At 40.3% G+C, this 13,632-nt stretch overlaps 1 protein-coding gene across 1 annotated transcript in view; it reads right to left on the bottom strand.

Annotated features, from left to right (window-relative positions):
• SYNPR (synaptoporin) overlaps positions 1 to 13,632 on the bottom strand; it is a 306,812-nt gene that overhangs the window by 209,828 nt on the left and 83,352 nt on the right. The window lies entirely within an intron of this gene.

The raw sequence follows: 13,632 nt of genomic DNA, 5'->3' as shown, positions 1-13,632 counted from the left end.
CGCCCCTACTTCTATTCAATCTTTTGATGAAGATTCAAAATTAGGCTATAAAACACTGTTGTTTATCATGATCTTTAGAGAGAGAGAATTCTTTCCCTGTTGCCAGTTTGTGTGCAGGATAGAAAATGCTGCTGTATATCCCATGCTTTTCTCTTCACGGTGCTAAAACAATATTAAGTGTCTTGTGAAAAAGCGGAAGTCATTAGTGCTTGGCCCAGTTTAAAAGCTTTCATAGGTTCCTCATCAAAAGCGAGATGATACTTGTGGAAATGCCAGAATAGAGCCCAGAGTACGCTTGCTATTAACCATAATGACAGTTCTTAATTAGTGAGCACCTCCTATGTTCCAAAGGGCTTTTATGTTCGCATTAATAACTATCTTTACACCAATTCTGCCAACGCAGAATTATCAGCCCCATTTTATGTATGAGAACAGTGATGGAAAGAGAAAGGAAGCACCTTGAGAAATAAAAATGGCAGAGGCAGCATATTCACTTTTGTCATAAAGAAAGGTAGATGTCAGATATTTTTGTTGGCATCTATATATCTTTTTTTTTTTTTTAATGTTTTCAGCATGTTGTTTTCCTTGAGAATGACCCTTACTGCCTTCTCAATGCCCATGGTTCCAGAGGGGCTGATGGGATGTCCAGCTTCCCACATAATACCCACCTGGTTGGTAAGGATACCCTACCCCCCTCCCACAATGATTGGTTCAGGGATGAGCACATCACCTAAGTGAGCTAATCAGAGCCAAGAACATCAATCCCACTGAACTGGCTGGACCCATTGGTAGAAGAGGCACGCTTTCTTCTCAGTACTTAACCTGGGATGCTATAAGCCCAGGAGTACCAGTAGCCATCTTTTGGAGAGCTGCCTCACAATAAAGCCAACCTGATAACAGCATTTGGACTGTGCACAAGCTATGTTGAGCATAACAATTCCCTCTTCCCCCTCTTTTTTTATGTTTAAGATACATTTTGGTTATTTGGAACCAAAAGTATTTGCCCATACTCTATCCAGTTAATGAACTATACACTATATACTAAGGGAACTCGATAAAACATACTCTTTTATTTCTAATTTCCCTAACAGCAGCTCGAAAGAGATCATCACTCTTACTCTTGATGATCATAATTTGGTAAAAATCAAAGCCCAGATGTAGCTAAAATACTAAATCTCCTTATACAAAGGTCCAAAAGTAACTAATTTTGGAGATCAGTACAGTAGTTTTTTTTAACCTTTTTTTTTTAAGATGTTATTTATTTATTAGAGAGATGGAGAGAGAGCACAAGTAAGCAGAGCAGTAGGCAGAGGGAGAGGGAGAATCAGGTTCTCTGCTGAGCAGGGAACCTGATGCGGGGCTTGATCCCAGGACCCTGGGATCATGACCTGAGCTGAAGGCAGATGCCTAACCGACTGAGCCACCCAGGCACCCCAGGACAGTAGTTTTATTAAAATACAATAAAAACCACTTCTCCCCACCTCCTTTTTTCTATTTATGGCAATTTGTGTTTGTGTGGGAAGTTATCAATTAAGGTTTGGGGAATCTACAGTCAAATTTCTGGGTATAAATCTAGTAACTCCTAGAACCCCATGGGGTTCAGTCTCCGTACAGTCACACTTAAAGCATCATTCAAAAACTATACATATAGTTTTAAAAATAACTCCAAACTTCACTTGGGCTTATGGAAAACATTAAATGGGGACCAGTTCAAGGTACATGCTGTAATGTGCCACCCAGATAGCCATTCAGGAATAAGAGACATATTACCTTAGCTATAGATCATGCCACTGACAGACGGTGCCCAGCTATCAGTCCTTTCGTGGCTTGCCTCAGTTGAAGAGGGTACCCTTACCCAAAGTCATAACCTCTTCCTGGGACAACCCACATTCAATGACTGAACATGGGCACAAATTCTGGGCCCCTGGTCCCAACTGTGGAGAGCTGTGATGGGTCATCCTATCTTTAGAACTCCTACAAAGTCAGCTAACGTCTTTCCTTTGACTACACTGCACCTCATCATCCTCTGCTCAATCCTGCGTCCATCCCCAGGTGCTGACCCAAGTCCTCTCTTACAAATGTCCTGGTTACAAGTCCCTGACTCAGGGTCAGCTTCGTGCAAAAGCCAACCTTTAACAGATAGCAGTACATCCCCGAAGCTTTTTCCCGCACCCCATAGCTACTGCTTCAAATTCCCCAAACCCCTCAAGAGCCCCCACCCCATAAGCCCTTCTTCCTGTTTCCTTCGCTCCCTTCCGGCCCAGCTCTCTGATAAACTTGGCCTCTTTGACAATTACCCGGTTCTCTTCCCCACTCCACTCCACCCCGGCCCTTTTCCCTACCACTCTCCAAATTCTGAAACAGGGCTCGTAAAGAGGAGTCTTCGGCTTGCTGGAGGAATGAGGGAAGACTTAGGAGGCTATATTCAATGTTGTTCTAAACACCCAATATCACAGTGATGCTATAGTCCTTTTTATACAGTAGTAAATCCAAATGTGGAAAGAGGTGGGGACTGCAGGGACTGGTGGCATTTAAAGATCATTAAGTTGAATGTGCCAATGGAAAACTCTAAAGGTCAAGCAACGTGAAGTCTGTCCATGAGAAAATCAGATTTGTATCCTCCCTTCTAAATATCTCGGAGTTCCATATAATTGTGTGGGGTTTTTTTTTTTTAAGTTTAAAAAATATAGTGATTGAAACAAAATATAATGCTGTGTATTTGGATAGAAGGTAGATTATGGATAGGGTGAATATTGCAAAGGTGGTATGCAAGTAATTAAATTATAGGTATCTCTTTCTTATGCAGCTGTTGTGGGGATTAGGTCAGAGCATTATGCAAGCATAAACACTGTGTTTGAGTGGAGAATATCTGTTTTGCTCTATGGAACATTGTACTAAAGGACAGTACTAATTTGAAGAGATGGCAGTTTTCCTAAGAGGACTATCAGGCCAAATAAAGCCTGACCCCAGAGAAATGGGATTCTTGAGGGACAAGGCCATTTGTTTTGAAAAACCCTAATTATCTGCAAAGAAGAGCAGAGGCCACTTAACAGGGTCCCCACTGTGTTGTCGAGGTTCTCCTGTGACCTGAGGCACGCCATCAGCCACCAAGACAGACAGCGTACTTTGTGGCACAGCCTGATGCCCTGACCTGTGGCTGCACCATGCTGCGTTTGGCATGACTGGCCCCCGGCTCCCACCAGGTTGACCCCAGCCGGCTGCACAGCCACGTCCCTGCAGGCTGATCCCAGGTCAGTTACCCAGAATGCAGGTTCACCAGAACATAGTGAGTCACAGTCAGATTTTTGGGTTAAGGGGAAAAAAAGAGAGAGAGAGAAAGGAAGAAAGGAAGTAAATATAATCCAACTCTGCTCTTATTCTCATAGAAGATAATTACAGCCAAACAAGAAAATTTAATGTCAAAGTGCCAGACTATATTATAATTAAACAAACACAAAGCAGGTTTCAGGACCGTTAACAATGCCACCTAAACGACTCAAACAAAGCTTGTTAACAAGGAAGCAGACACCTTGTCATTACTCCAGAACTCAGTACTGCCCCGTGCCTTTTAAAATGGCAGGTGGCCACAGAACATGTGGCCTCCTACATGGCAGAAGAAATCAGTTTCTTTATTTTTGGGGTGAGACTTAGCATGCTAAGGCAGAAGCTGTGGGTTCAATTAAAACAGGGTTCAAATCCCATGGAGCCACTTCATATATGCATGCCCTGTGCCTCCATTGTCTATTTATAAAAAAGAATTAATAACAGGTCCGAGAAATGTGTAAAGTCACATACCATGAAGCCTCATTTGTGGTAGGTACAAACAGGATGTGGTGTATCTGTTACCAAGATAATTAGGACTGACCATACACCTGATGTACTATGGGGGTCCAGTAGGTATCGGATGAGATGAAATAGAGGTGAGTACACTTCTAGCTCCTTCTAGTTCCCAAGATATAATCCGCAATTCTCCACCAAGGTCTTCACAGAGCTAACATTGGTCTTGATGCTCTTAGCTTTCATAGCCTGTGAGGTTAAGAACCACGTTTGTTTTTTCTCTGTAGAGTGACTTACGCACAGCCTGTGCTTTGAAAGAGCCGTGGACGAACCCCATGATTAGAATAGTAAATGGCATAGCATGTCTGTTTTCCCAAACTCGGGGAAAGGAGATTTCTGCTACGTGGCCTCATAGGAAGTCTAGACACATACTCCTAAGTCCTCAGCCAGTACAACATTTGAAAACACTGTCTAGGTGACTTTTTGGAAAAATAAATTAGTGTTTGCAGGGAAAAGAGCTAGAGGTGCTATTAATGTTACAGCCAAATTATGGGTTTATAGGTCTTCAGTCCAAAGGGAAGAACTGTAAAGGAGCTCTCCAGTTTACGGAATGATTTCATTCCTCTGTTTGACTGTCACAAAAATTCTCAAAGAGTTTAAACCAGTGATTCTCAAATTGTGGGGGCACATTCTTAGAATAAGAGGTGGCAATTACATAAAGTAGAATATTAAATGACACTGACTCACACCATCCAGAAATTTTCCCTCTTTACAATTATTTTTCGGTATTGCTTATTACATCCAGGAAAATTTCTCAGTCTTGTGGTAGCCTGTCCTTATCACCTCCATGATACTAACAACCTGTGAGGCGGGAAGAGAAGGAAGAGAAGAGGGAAGGAAGAAAGAAGAGAAAGCAATGAAGGGGTTAGGGAGGCGGGGAGGGACACATAACTGTCACCTTCAAAGCATTGTGCCATATTTAGGAAGAATTTAAAAATACTGTGTTCTTCATTGTATTCAGGGCTATCTACTTAAAGAAGAGTATCAAGTCCATATGAAGTAAATAATGGTGCAGGAGGTATGGATATAATACAAAAACGTGGGAAGTAGTGTTAGACGGCAGAATTTACATTCATACTTTGCACTCAGCCCTCAAGCTGTAGGTGTGAGAGCTGAGGACAAGCTTTCCACCTCACTCTTTCCACCTCAAGAATGCCTCTTAAATAATTAAAGCATTTCAAGGGTAAGTCTGAGTAGAGGTTAAGGGTGCTCCTATCTAGTTAGATCTAACGTTGAGTGCAGCTTCAATGCCACTAGCTATGTCTTACGGACAAGTTACTTAACATCCCTAACCTCCAGTACCTACCTTTTAGAAAAGGAGATAAGCACAGCATCTAACTCAGAGGGTTGTATGGTGCTTCAAAGAGAAAAATCATTATCAAGCATTGGGCACCGTCCCACAGATACAGGAGATCCACTAAGGTCAGCTCGAGAAATACTGACTACAAAGCTGGAGGCATTACACTTCCTTTTTCCAAACTGTATGATGAAGCCATAGTAATCAAAACAGTACTGGGTGGGCCTAAAAACAGACACAGAGGCCAAGAGAACAAAATCAGGAGCCCAGAAATAAGCCGACACATATAGAGTTGACTAAGCTTTGACAAGGGCATCAAGAACCCACAATGAGAAATAGCGCTAAGAAAACTGGAGATCCACATGCAAAGGAATGAAACTGGATTCCTATCTTTTTTTTTTTTTAAGATTTTATGTATTTATTTGACAGACAGAGATCACAAGTAGACAGAGAGGCAGGCAGAGAGAGAGGAGAAAGCAGGCTCCCCGCCGAGCAGAGAGCCCGATGTGGGGCTGGATCCCAGGACGCTGGGATCATGACCTGAGCTGAAGGCAGAGGCTTTAACCCACGGAGCCACCCAGGCGCCCTGGATTCCTATCTTAAAACACTCACAAAAATTAACTCAAATTGGTTTAAAGACTTCAGTGTAAGCCCTGAAACCATAGAAACCCTAGAAGAAAACGTTGGGGGAAAAAAACACCTTGACATTGCTTTTGGTGATTCGTTTGGATACGAAAACAAAAGCACAGGAAGAGCAACAACAAAACAAACAAACAGGACTAAAAACTAAACTAAAAATCTGCACAACCAGGGCGCCTGGAGGGCTCAGTCGGTTAAGCATCTGCCTTCCGCTCAGGTCATGATTCTGGGGTCCTGGGATCGAGTTCCACACCACAGGGTTCCCTGCTCAGTGAAGAGCCTGCTTCTCCTTCTGCCTCTGCCTCTTTATCTCTCTGTTTCGCATGAATACATAAAGTCTTTTTTAAAAAATAATAAATAAAAAGCCACACAACCAAAGAAATAATCAATAGAATGAAAAGCAACCTATTTGCGAATCATATATATGATAAGGAAACAGCCAAATCATACAAGGAATTCCTATAACAAAATAGCAAAGAGAGAGAGAGAGAGAGAGAGAAACCTGCATACAAAATGAGAAAGGGACCTGAATAATCATTTTTCCACACTCGATCTTAGCCAAAAGGCTGAGAAGCGATCTGAATAATCATTTTTCCAAAGATATACAAATGACCAACAGATACATGAAAAGGTGCTCAACATCACTAATCATCAGGGAAATACAAATTAAAACCACAATGAGATACTACCTCACATGTGTTAGGATGGTTATTGTCAAAAAGGCGAGACAAGTGTTGGGTAGGCTACAGAGGAAAGTAAACCCTTGTATGTTGTGGGTGGGAATAAAAATTGGTACAGCCACAATGGAAAATGGTATAGAAGTTCCTCAAGAAATTAAAAATAGAACTACCATATGATCCAACAGTCCCACTTCTGGGTATATATATCCAAGGAAAATGAAATCTGTACCTCAAAAAGATATCTGCTCTCTCATGTTCTTTAGAGCACAGCCAGGATATAGAAACAACCTATGGCTGCATCAACAAATGAATGGCTAAAGAAAATGTGGTACAAACACAGACACACACACACACACACAATTAAATGTTATTCAGCCATTACAAAGGAAGGAAATCCTGCCGTTTACAGAAACGTGGATGAACCCAAAGGTCATTATATTAAGGGAAATAAGCCAGACGTAGGTAGACAAACACTGTATGATCTCACTTACATGTGGAATCTAAAAAAATTGAACTCATAGAACCAGACAGGAGAATGGCAGTTTCCAGGGGCTGGAAGGGGGCGGGGACAGGAAGAGGTTTGTTAAAGGGTTCAAATATCTAAGTATAAGACAAAGAAGGTCTGGTGTAAAACACGGTGACAACAGCTGAAATACTTAATTGTATACTAGACGCTGTTAACAAAAGGTAACTAAGTGAAGTAATTGATGTGTTAATTAACTTGCATGTGGTAACGATTTCACAGTAAATATTAAACCATCCCATTGCACACTTAAAAAATCACATGTACAACCTAAATATACATAATTTTTATTATTAACATATACTTTAATAGGCTGGGGAAAATACAGATTGAAAGGCTTCAAATCAGAATTCTTCCAAATGCTTGAATTTTCTAGCATTACAATGAGTGGTTGTTCTTACCATCGGGAACTGACTGGTCTATCTTAGGATATACTGTTTATTCTTTTTTGAGGATCAACCCTAACCATGGTTAGGGAATTATAAGGCTTGTTCCTAAGAAGGACTCTTTGAGATACAGGGAACCTAAAAATCACATATTTTGGTCAGGCAAAGATATTGTCATAAATAGCTAGACTTTGGGGAAGGGGAGGGGTGAGAACTTGACCTTAACTGAATCTCAACAAACTATGTTCTATTTAGAGGTAGAAAATAGTATTTTGCAGGATATATACTAGTAACCAGCAAATTGTCAGAATGTTTATTAAACACTCTGCTCAGCATTCTCTACTGGGTACTGAGGCTACAGCAATAAATGAGACTCAGGCTCTGCCTTCACAGCGGTACAATCAAGTGTTCTAGAACCCCAGCCCTGAGGTCACCTAATCTTCCTAGCACTTGTTCAGGAAAAAGCTTACTTGGAAACCATGTAGGCATTAGGTAGCTGGTAACTGGATTGCCCTCAAGTGATGTGATGCTTTGGAGAAGAAATTTTGCCTGAGTGTCCCCACTGATACAGCAAAATTATTAGCCATTTAATCAGAATTCCCCAAATATCAAGCATTTCTGTAACATAATTATAGTTGTTGTCATATCTACATTCCACCACGCTATATATTTTTTTATTCTTTAGATTGTTCCATTGTTTTATTTTGATAAATGTATTTTTCTCTTTGGGGGGGGAGATTTATTTATTTATTTGAGAGAGAGAGAGAACCACCCATGGGTGAAGGGACAGAGGGAAAGAATATCCAAGCAGAAACTCCCACTGCTCCTGGAGCCCAACGCGTGGCTTGATCTCACAACCCATGAGATCCAGACCTCAGCTGACACCAAGGGTCAGACACTTACCCTTGACTGAGCCACCCAGGTGCCCTGATAAATTTATTTTTCAAAGGAAATCCTGTATCACTACCATAATTAAAAACTGACATCTTATGACATAAATGGAAGTCATTTGTTAAAAAAAAAAAAAAAATTGACCAAAGTTCAGTACAGTCTTTTTTTTTTTTAAGATTTTTTTTTTAAATTTATTTGACAGATCACAAGTAGGCAGAGAGGCAGGCAGAGAGAGACAGGAGGAGGAGGCAGGCTACCTGCTGAGCAGAGAGCCCCATGCGGGACTCGATCCCAGGACCCTGAGATCATGACCTGAGCCGAAGGCAGAGGCTTTAACCACTGAACCACCCAGGTGCCCCAATCTTTTTTTTTTTTTTTTTTTTTTGAGAGAAAGAACACACACAGGAGCAGGAGGGGAAGGGCAGAATCTCAAGAAACTCCATGCTGAATGGGGAGCCTGAGGTAGGGCTCAATCTCACAACCCTGAGATCATGACTTGAGCTGAAATCAAGAGTCAGATGCTTAACTGACTGAGCCACCTCAGTGCCCCAAGCTTAGCACAATGTATCGCTAGCTATCTGTTAAACTATTACAGAGGAGATAAATATGCAGCCAAGACGTGCTTCTTGATATCAGTGTAGGAAGGAATGCTGCTTCCTACGGTGGTTCCATTAGAGTTATGGTCTCTTTCGTTCCTTGGCTTGTTCCTTGGCTCTCTCTTCCATGAGAGGTGGACTGACTTATCTGCCTGATAAACGTGGGAAGGATAGAGGACAGTCTTAGCTCAGAGTCACTCTTTTCCCTTAGGAGTTACTGAGTCTCACACTATGGTGTTTCCCCAATTCAGCCCTTGGCCTCCATGTGGTACTCCTTAATACTATTACCAATTTGTTCAGAATGTGGCCCGGTAAGGGGTGCCAATCTATAAGACTGAAAGAAAATTGAATGCGAATGCCTTCAGAGAACGTTGATGGGAAACTATATAAATATAAATAATATAAATAAGTAAGGGCAACAACTTTTTAACTCCCTGATAAATCTTTATCTCCCTAAAAGTGGGATTCTCCGGTGTTTAACATCTCCTGGTGTGAAGTTCACAGCACCATCTATAGGATACAGCTTCTAAAGAATTAAACCTGAAGCTAATCAAGATCTTGTTCTAATTAGCAGTTTATGGAAATACAGGAAATAGAATAACCCATTAAGTGATGCATAAAAATCCAATCAGCAATCCAGGATGTTGCAAATTCTTCAAAACAAATACAAAAAGGAAAATTTTCCTCTTTTCAATAAATAAGTGGCAGGAAAAGGGGAAGAAGTGAAAAAGTAAAATCCTGTCCAGAAGGAAGATAGGACTAGAAATATTTTTCTTTCTTTCTTTTTTAAGATTTTATTTATTTATTTGACAGACGGAGATCACAAGTAGGGAGAGAAGCAGGCAGAGAGAGAGGAGGAAGCATGCTCCCTGCTGAGCAGGGAGCCCGATGTGGGGCTCGATCCCAGGACCCTGGGATCATGACCTGAGGGGAAGGCAGAGGCTTTACCCCACTGAGCCACCCAGGCGCCCCTAGAAATATTTTTCATTACTCCTCCTGCTAAGTACAATGACATGACAAACCCTAGTAATTATATATAAAACAAACATAAGAAGACTCGAGAGGAGGAAAGAAAAAGGCTGACTGACCAGGAACAATGTTTAGGAAACAATATGGTGGTGAGTTCCTGGAGGTTTCTTTTTTGTTGTTTCTGACTTGTTTATTCTGAACATGTCTGTGGGAAGAAGTTTACAAACCAACAGGAAGAGTGCTGGCATTACAAATGCCCCTGGGGAAGGCTTAGCTCATGGGATGACAGGTCTGAGCTGCCCTCATCCTCCCTGCAGTCTTGTTTCTCTCAGTAGAGCCAAGCACACCTCTGCTCAGAAGCCTCCGTGGACCCTCTTCCCTGTAACGCATGTGACACATTGCTGGCCCCTCTCGCCTCACCTCCCATACTTCCCTTGGCTGGTTTCCTTGACCTTACCTACCAACCTTCTCCTGGATGGCCCTTCTGACTTCTTCCACTCCTCCTCTGGCTGGTTTCTCCCCAGTTGCTCCTCAGACATACCAACCGAAACTACCTCAGGGCCTTTGCACTAGCTGTTCCACCCCTGAAAATGCTTTTCCCTTACTCACAGGCTCATTCCCTTCTGCCTACACTATTCACCTTCCCTCATGTGTTGTTCACTGCAGTACATAATGCCATTCATCCTGTGACATGATCCCTGGAGTGTTCCTTTTGCCTCATGGAGATGAAGAGAGAAGCAACCTGAAAAACCAAGGAGTGCAGAAAAAAAAGTCCCAACAAAAGCCTATTGTCTCTACACAAAGGAATAAGAAAAGAGCAGAGTCTCATAGCATGATGTTTTAGCTGGTTTCCTTGGAAACTGCTTTGACAGGAAAGGGGGTTTATGAATGCTGTCTTCTTACTGCCAGGTGGGATTAGAAGTCCTGGTTCCCCATCTGACCTCCACTGACACCTCAGTAGCAGAAGGCACTTGGTAGTATCGGTGGTAGTGGAAGTGAGAAATCCTAGCTATTGTCCAAAAGTCTTCTGTCTTGCTAGATTAAACAGAGCCTCAAGGATTTGTGGAGTTGTAACAAAAGATCTAATGTCCATATCATTATAGAGTCCCAGAAGGAAAAGAGAAAGAAGATAGAGCTGAAAAAGTACTTGGAAAAAATTACAGCAGAAAATTTCCCAAGTTTAGCAAAAGACATAAACCTGGGTGATCAGTATACAGTGGTTTGTTCCTCTCTTCTCTCCTTTATGTATATTTGCAAAGTTCCACAATAAGGAATATTAAAGAGAGAAAGAATTTAGAACCTAGATGTCCATCAACAGATCAATTGATAAAGAAGGTGTGGTATACACACACACACACACACACACACACACACACACACACAGTGGAATACTATGCAGCCATCAAAAGAAACAAAATCTTGCCATTTGTAACAATGTGGTTGGAAATAGAGGGTATCATGCTAAGCAAAATAAGTCAATCAGAGAGAGACAATTATCATAAGATCTCTCTGATATGAGGAATTTGAGAGGGAAGGCGGGGGGTCGTGGAGAGTAGAGAGGGGAAAAAATTAAACAAGATGGGATCGGAAGGGAGACAAACCATAGCAAACTCTTAATCTCATGAAACAAACTAAGGGTTGCTGGGGGATGGTGGGGAAGGTGTAGGGTGGTGGGGTTATGGACATTGGGGAGGGTGTGTGCTATGGTGAGTGCTGTGAAATGTGTAACCCTGATGATTCACAGACCTGTATCCCTGGGCCAAATAATACTTTATATGTTAATTTAAAAAAAAAAAAAGAAAGAATTTGAAAATATCTTTTTCACTGTATGATTTAATGTAATTTAATGCAATGACTTTAACAACTTAGAACTGCATCATGATATATTGTATTAAATAAACTGTAAGCACTCACCCAGCAACAATACTAATATTCTAAAGACCTATAATTTACATACAAAAACACCTATGGAGCGATTCTTTGTTGAAAATATTCTACTATATTGTACAATTTTTCTTTTTAAAATGTTTGATTTTATGTATACAGTAAATGCAATATAGAGCCATATATCAACTCTAAAGAATCATAACTTGAAACTTCTATTCTTTACTTCCCGCACCAATACTATAATTTATTATTATTATAATATAATAATATAATATAATAATTTTATATATAATATATATTTTATATAATAAATGTAATAAATATAAATATTTTATATTTATATATAATATAATAATATATTAAATAATATAATATAATAATTCTTAGAGAAGTTGATCTGTGCAATATTTTGTGTCTGTTCATTCTGCCAGTCCAGGTTTCTTATATTCCTCTAATTTCTTTTTACTTGTTTTATTACAGATTCAACTTGGCAATAAGGGACTAAAACCATGAAACATAGAACATTCTGTATAATAACTCTATAGTGCTCTAAGTTTAAAACCATGTAATTAATGGTTTTGCTTAATAACATAGATTCCAATTTTTTGGAGCATTGTGTCTTCATGAAGCAGGGTTTTTTTTTTTAAAGCACCTAAAATGTATCTCACTTGGTTTGCTTCTACCTTGCTATTGGACTCTTGAAAAATGTTTTTGCACCTTTTATATACACTAAAACAAAGACTTTCACTCTAAGTACATGATTTCATTAAAGATGATAGGTTGGCATTACTTTACTGAAATTTGCTATTGTCCTGAAGCTATTTTATTGTTCCTTTCCAGGCTGTCAGTTTCACTTAAACCTGATAATTATAAAATAAGACTTCTTTTCTTACCTGAAAGTGACTTAAAAAAAAAACGAGCAAGTTGCCTTTTAAACTCAGAAGTGTAAACTGTGTCTGTTTAAGCCCCAGGAGACTAGAGAACCACTGGCTAAAAAGCTAGTTAAAAAAAAAAAAAGCCACATCCTGTTGACATATTTCAATACAAAACATTTTTCTAGTGCTTTTAAGTAAATTGAATATTTGTCATGTGGTTCTTGTTAAATAGATGTTTGATTCAGTTAACAGCAGATGTATTTTACAAATGCTATCTCTAGGACTTAGAATCTATCAGCTCCATCAACATATTTTAGCCTTGGTTTTTCTTTTAACCGTTTTGTTGACAATGTAAAAATGATGCCATCACCTCAACTTATACATAGCTGTCAGTTTTACTTAAAGAGAGAAAGATACAGAAGGAAATTAGTCTAAGGCATGACTTTGTGAAAAACACTATAATAAGAATACAATACTGATGTTTTGATGACTCTTCATTTGCTATGCACCACAAGCAAATAAGACAAGTATGGTCTTTATACTGTAGTGAAGAAGAGAGTCAACAAACAAATAAAGAAATAATTTCAGGGGCACCTGGGTGGCTCAGTGGGTTAAAGCTTCTGCCTTTGGCTCAGGTCACGATCTCAGGGTCCTGGGATCGAGCCCCGCATCAGGCTCTCTGCTCAGTGGGGAGCCTACTTCACCCTCTTTCTCTGCCTGCCTCTCTGCCTACTTGTGATCTCTCTGTCAAATAAATAAATAAAGATTTTTTTTTTTAAAGATTTTATTTATTTATTTGACAGACAGAGATCACAAGTAGGCAGAGAGGCAGGCAGAGAGAGAGAGAGGGGAAAGCAGGCTCCCCGCCGAGCATAGAGCCTGATGTGGGGCTCGATCCCAGGACCCCGAGACCATGACCTGAGCTGAAGGCAGAGGCTTAAACCACTGAGCCACCCAGGCGCCCCAATAAAGACCTTTATTAAAAAAAAAAAAAAAAAAGAAGTAATTTCAGACAGTAATTAGCTGCAAGGATCAAACAAAAGGGAAGTGAT

The sequence above is a fragment of the Lontra canadensis genome, unplaced genomic scaffold (genome assembly GCF_010015895.1).
Source record: "Lontra canadensis isolate GAN:19392208 unplaced genomic scaffold, GSC_riverotter_1.0 scaffold34, whole genome shotgun sequence".
NCBI lineage: Eukaryota > Metazoa > Chordata > Mammalia > Carnivora > Mustelidae > Lontra > Lontra canadensis.
This window is presented reverse-complemented; position numbering and strand designations above follow the sequence as displayed.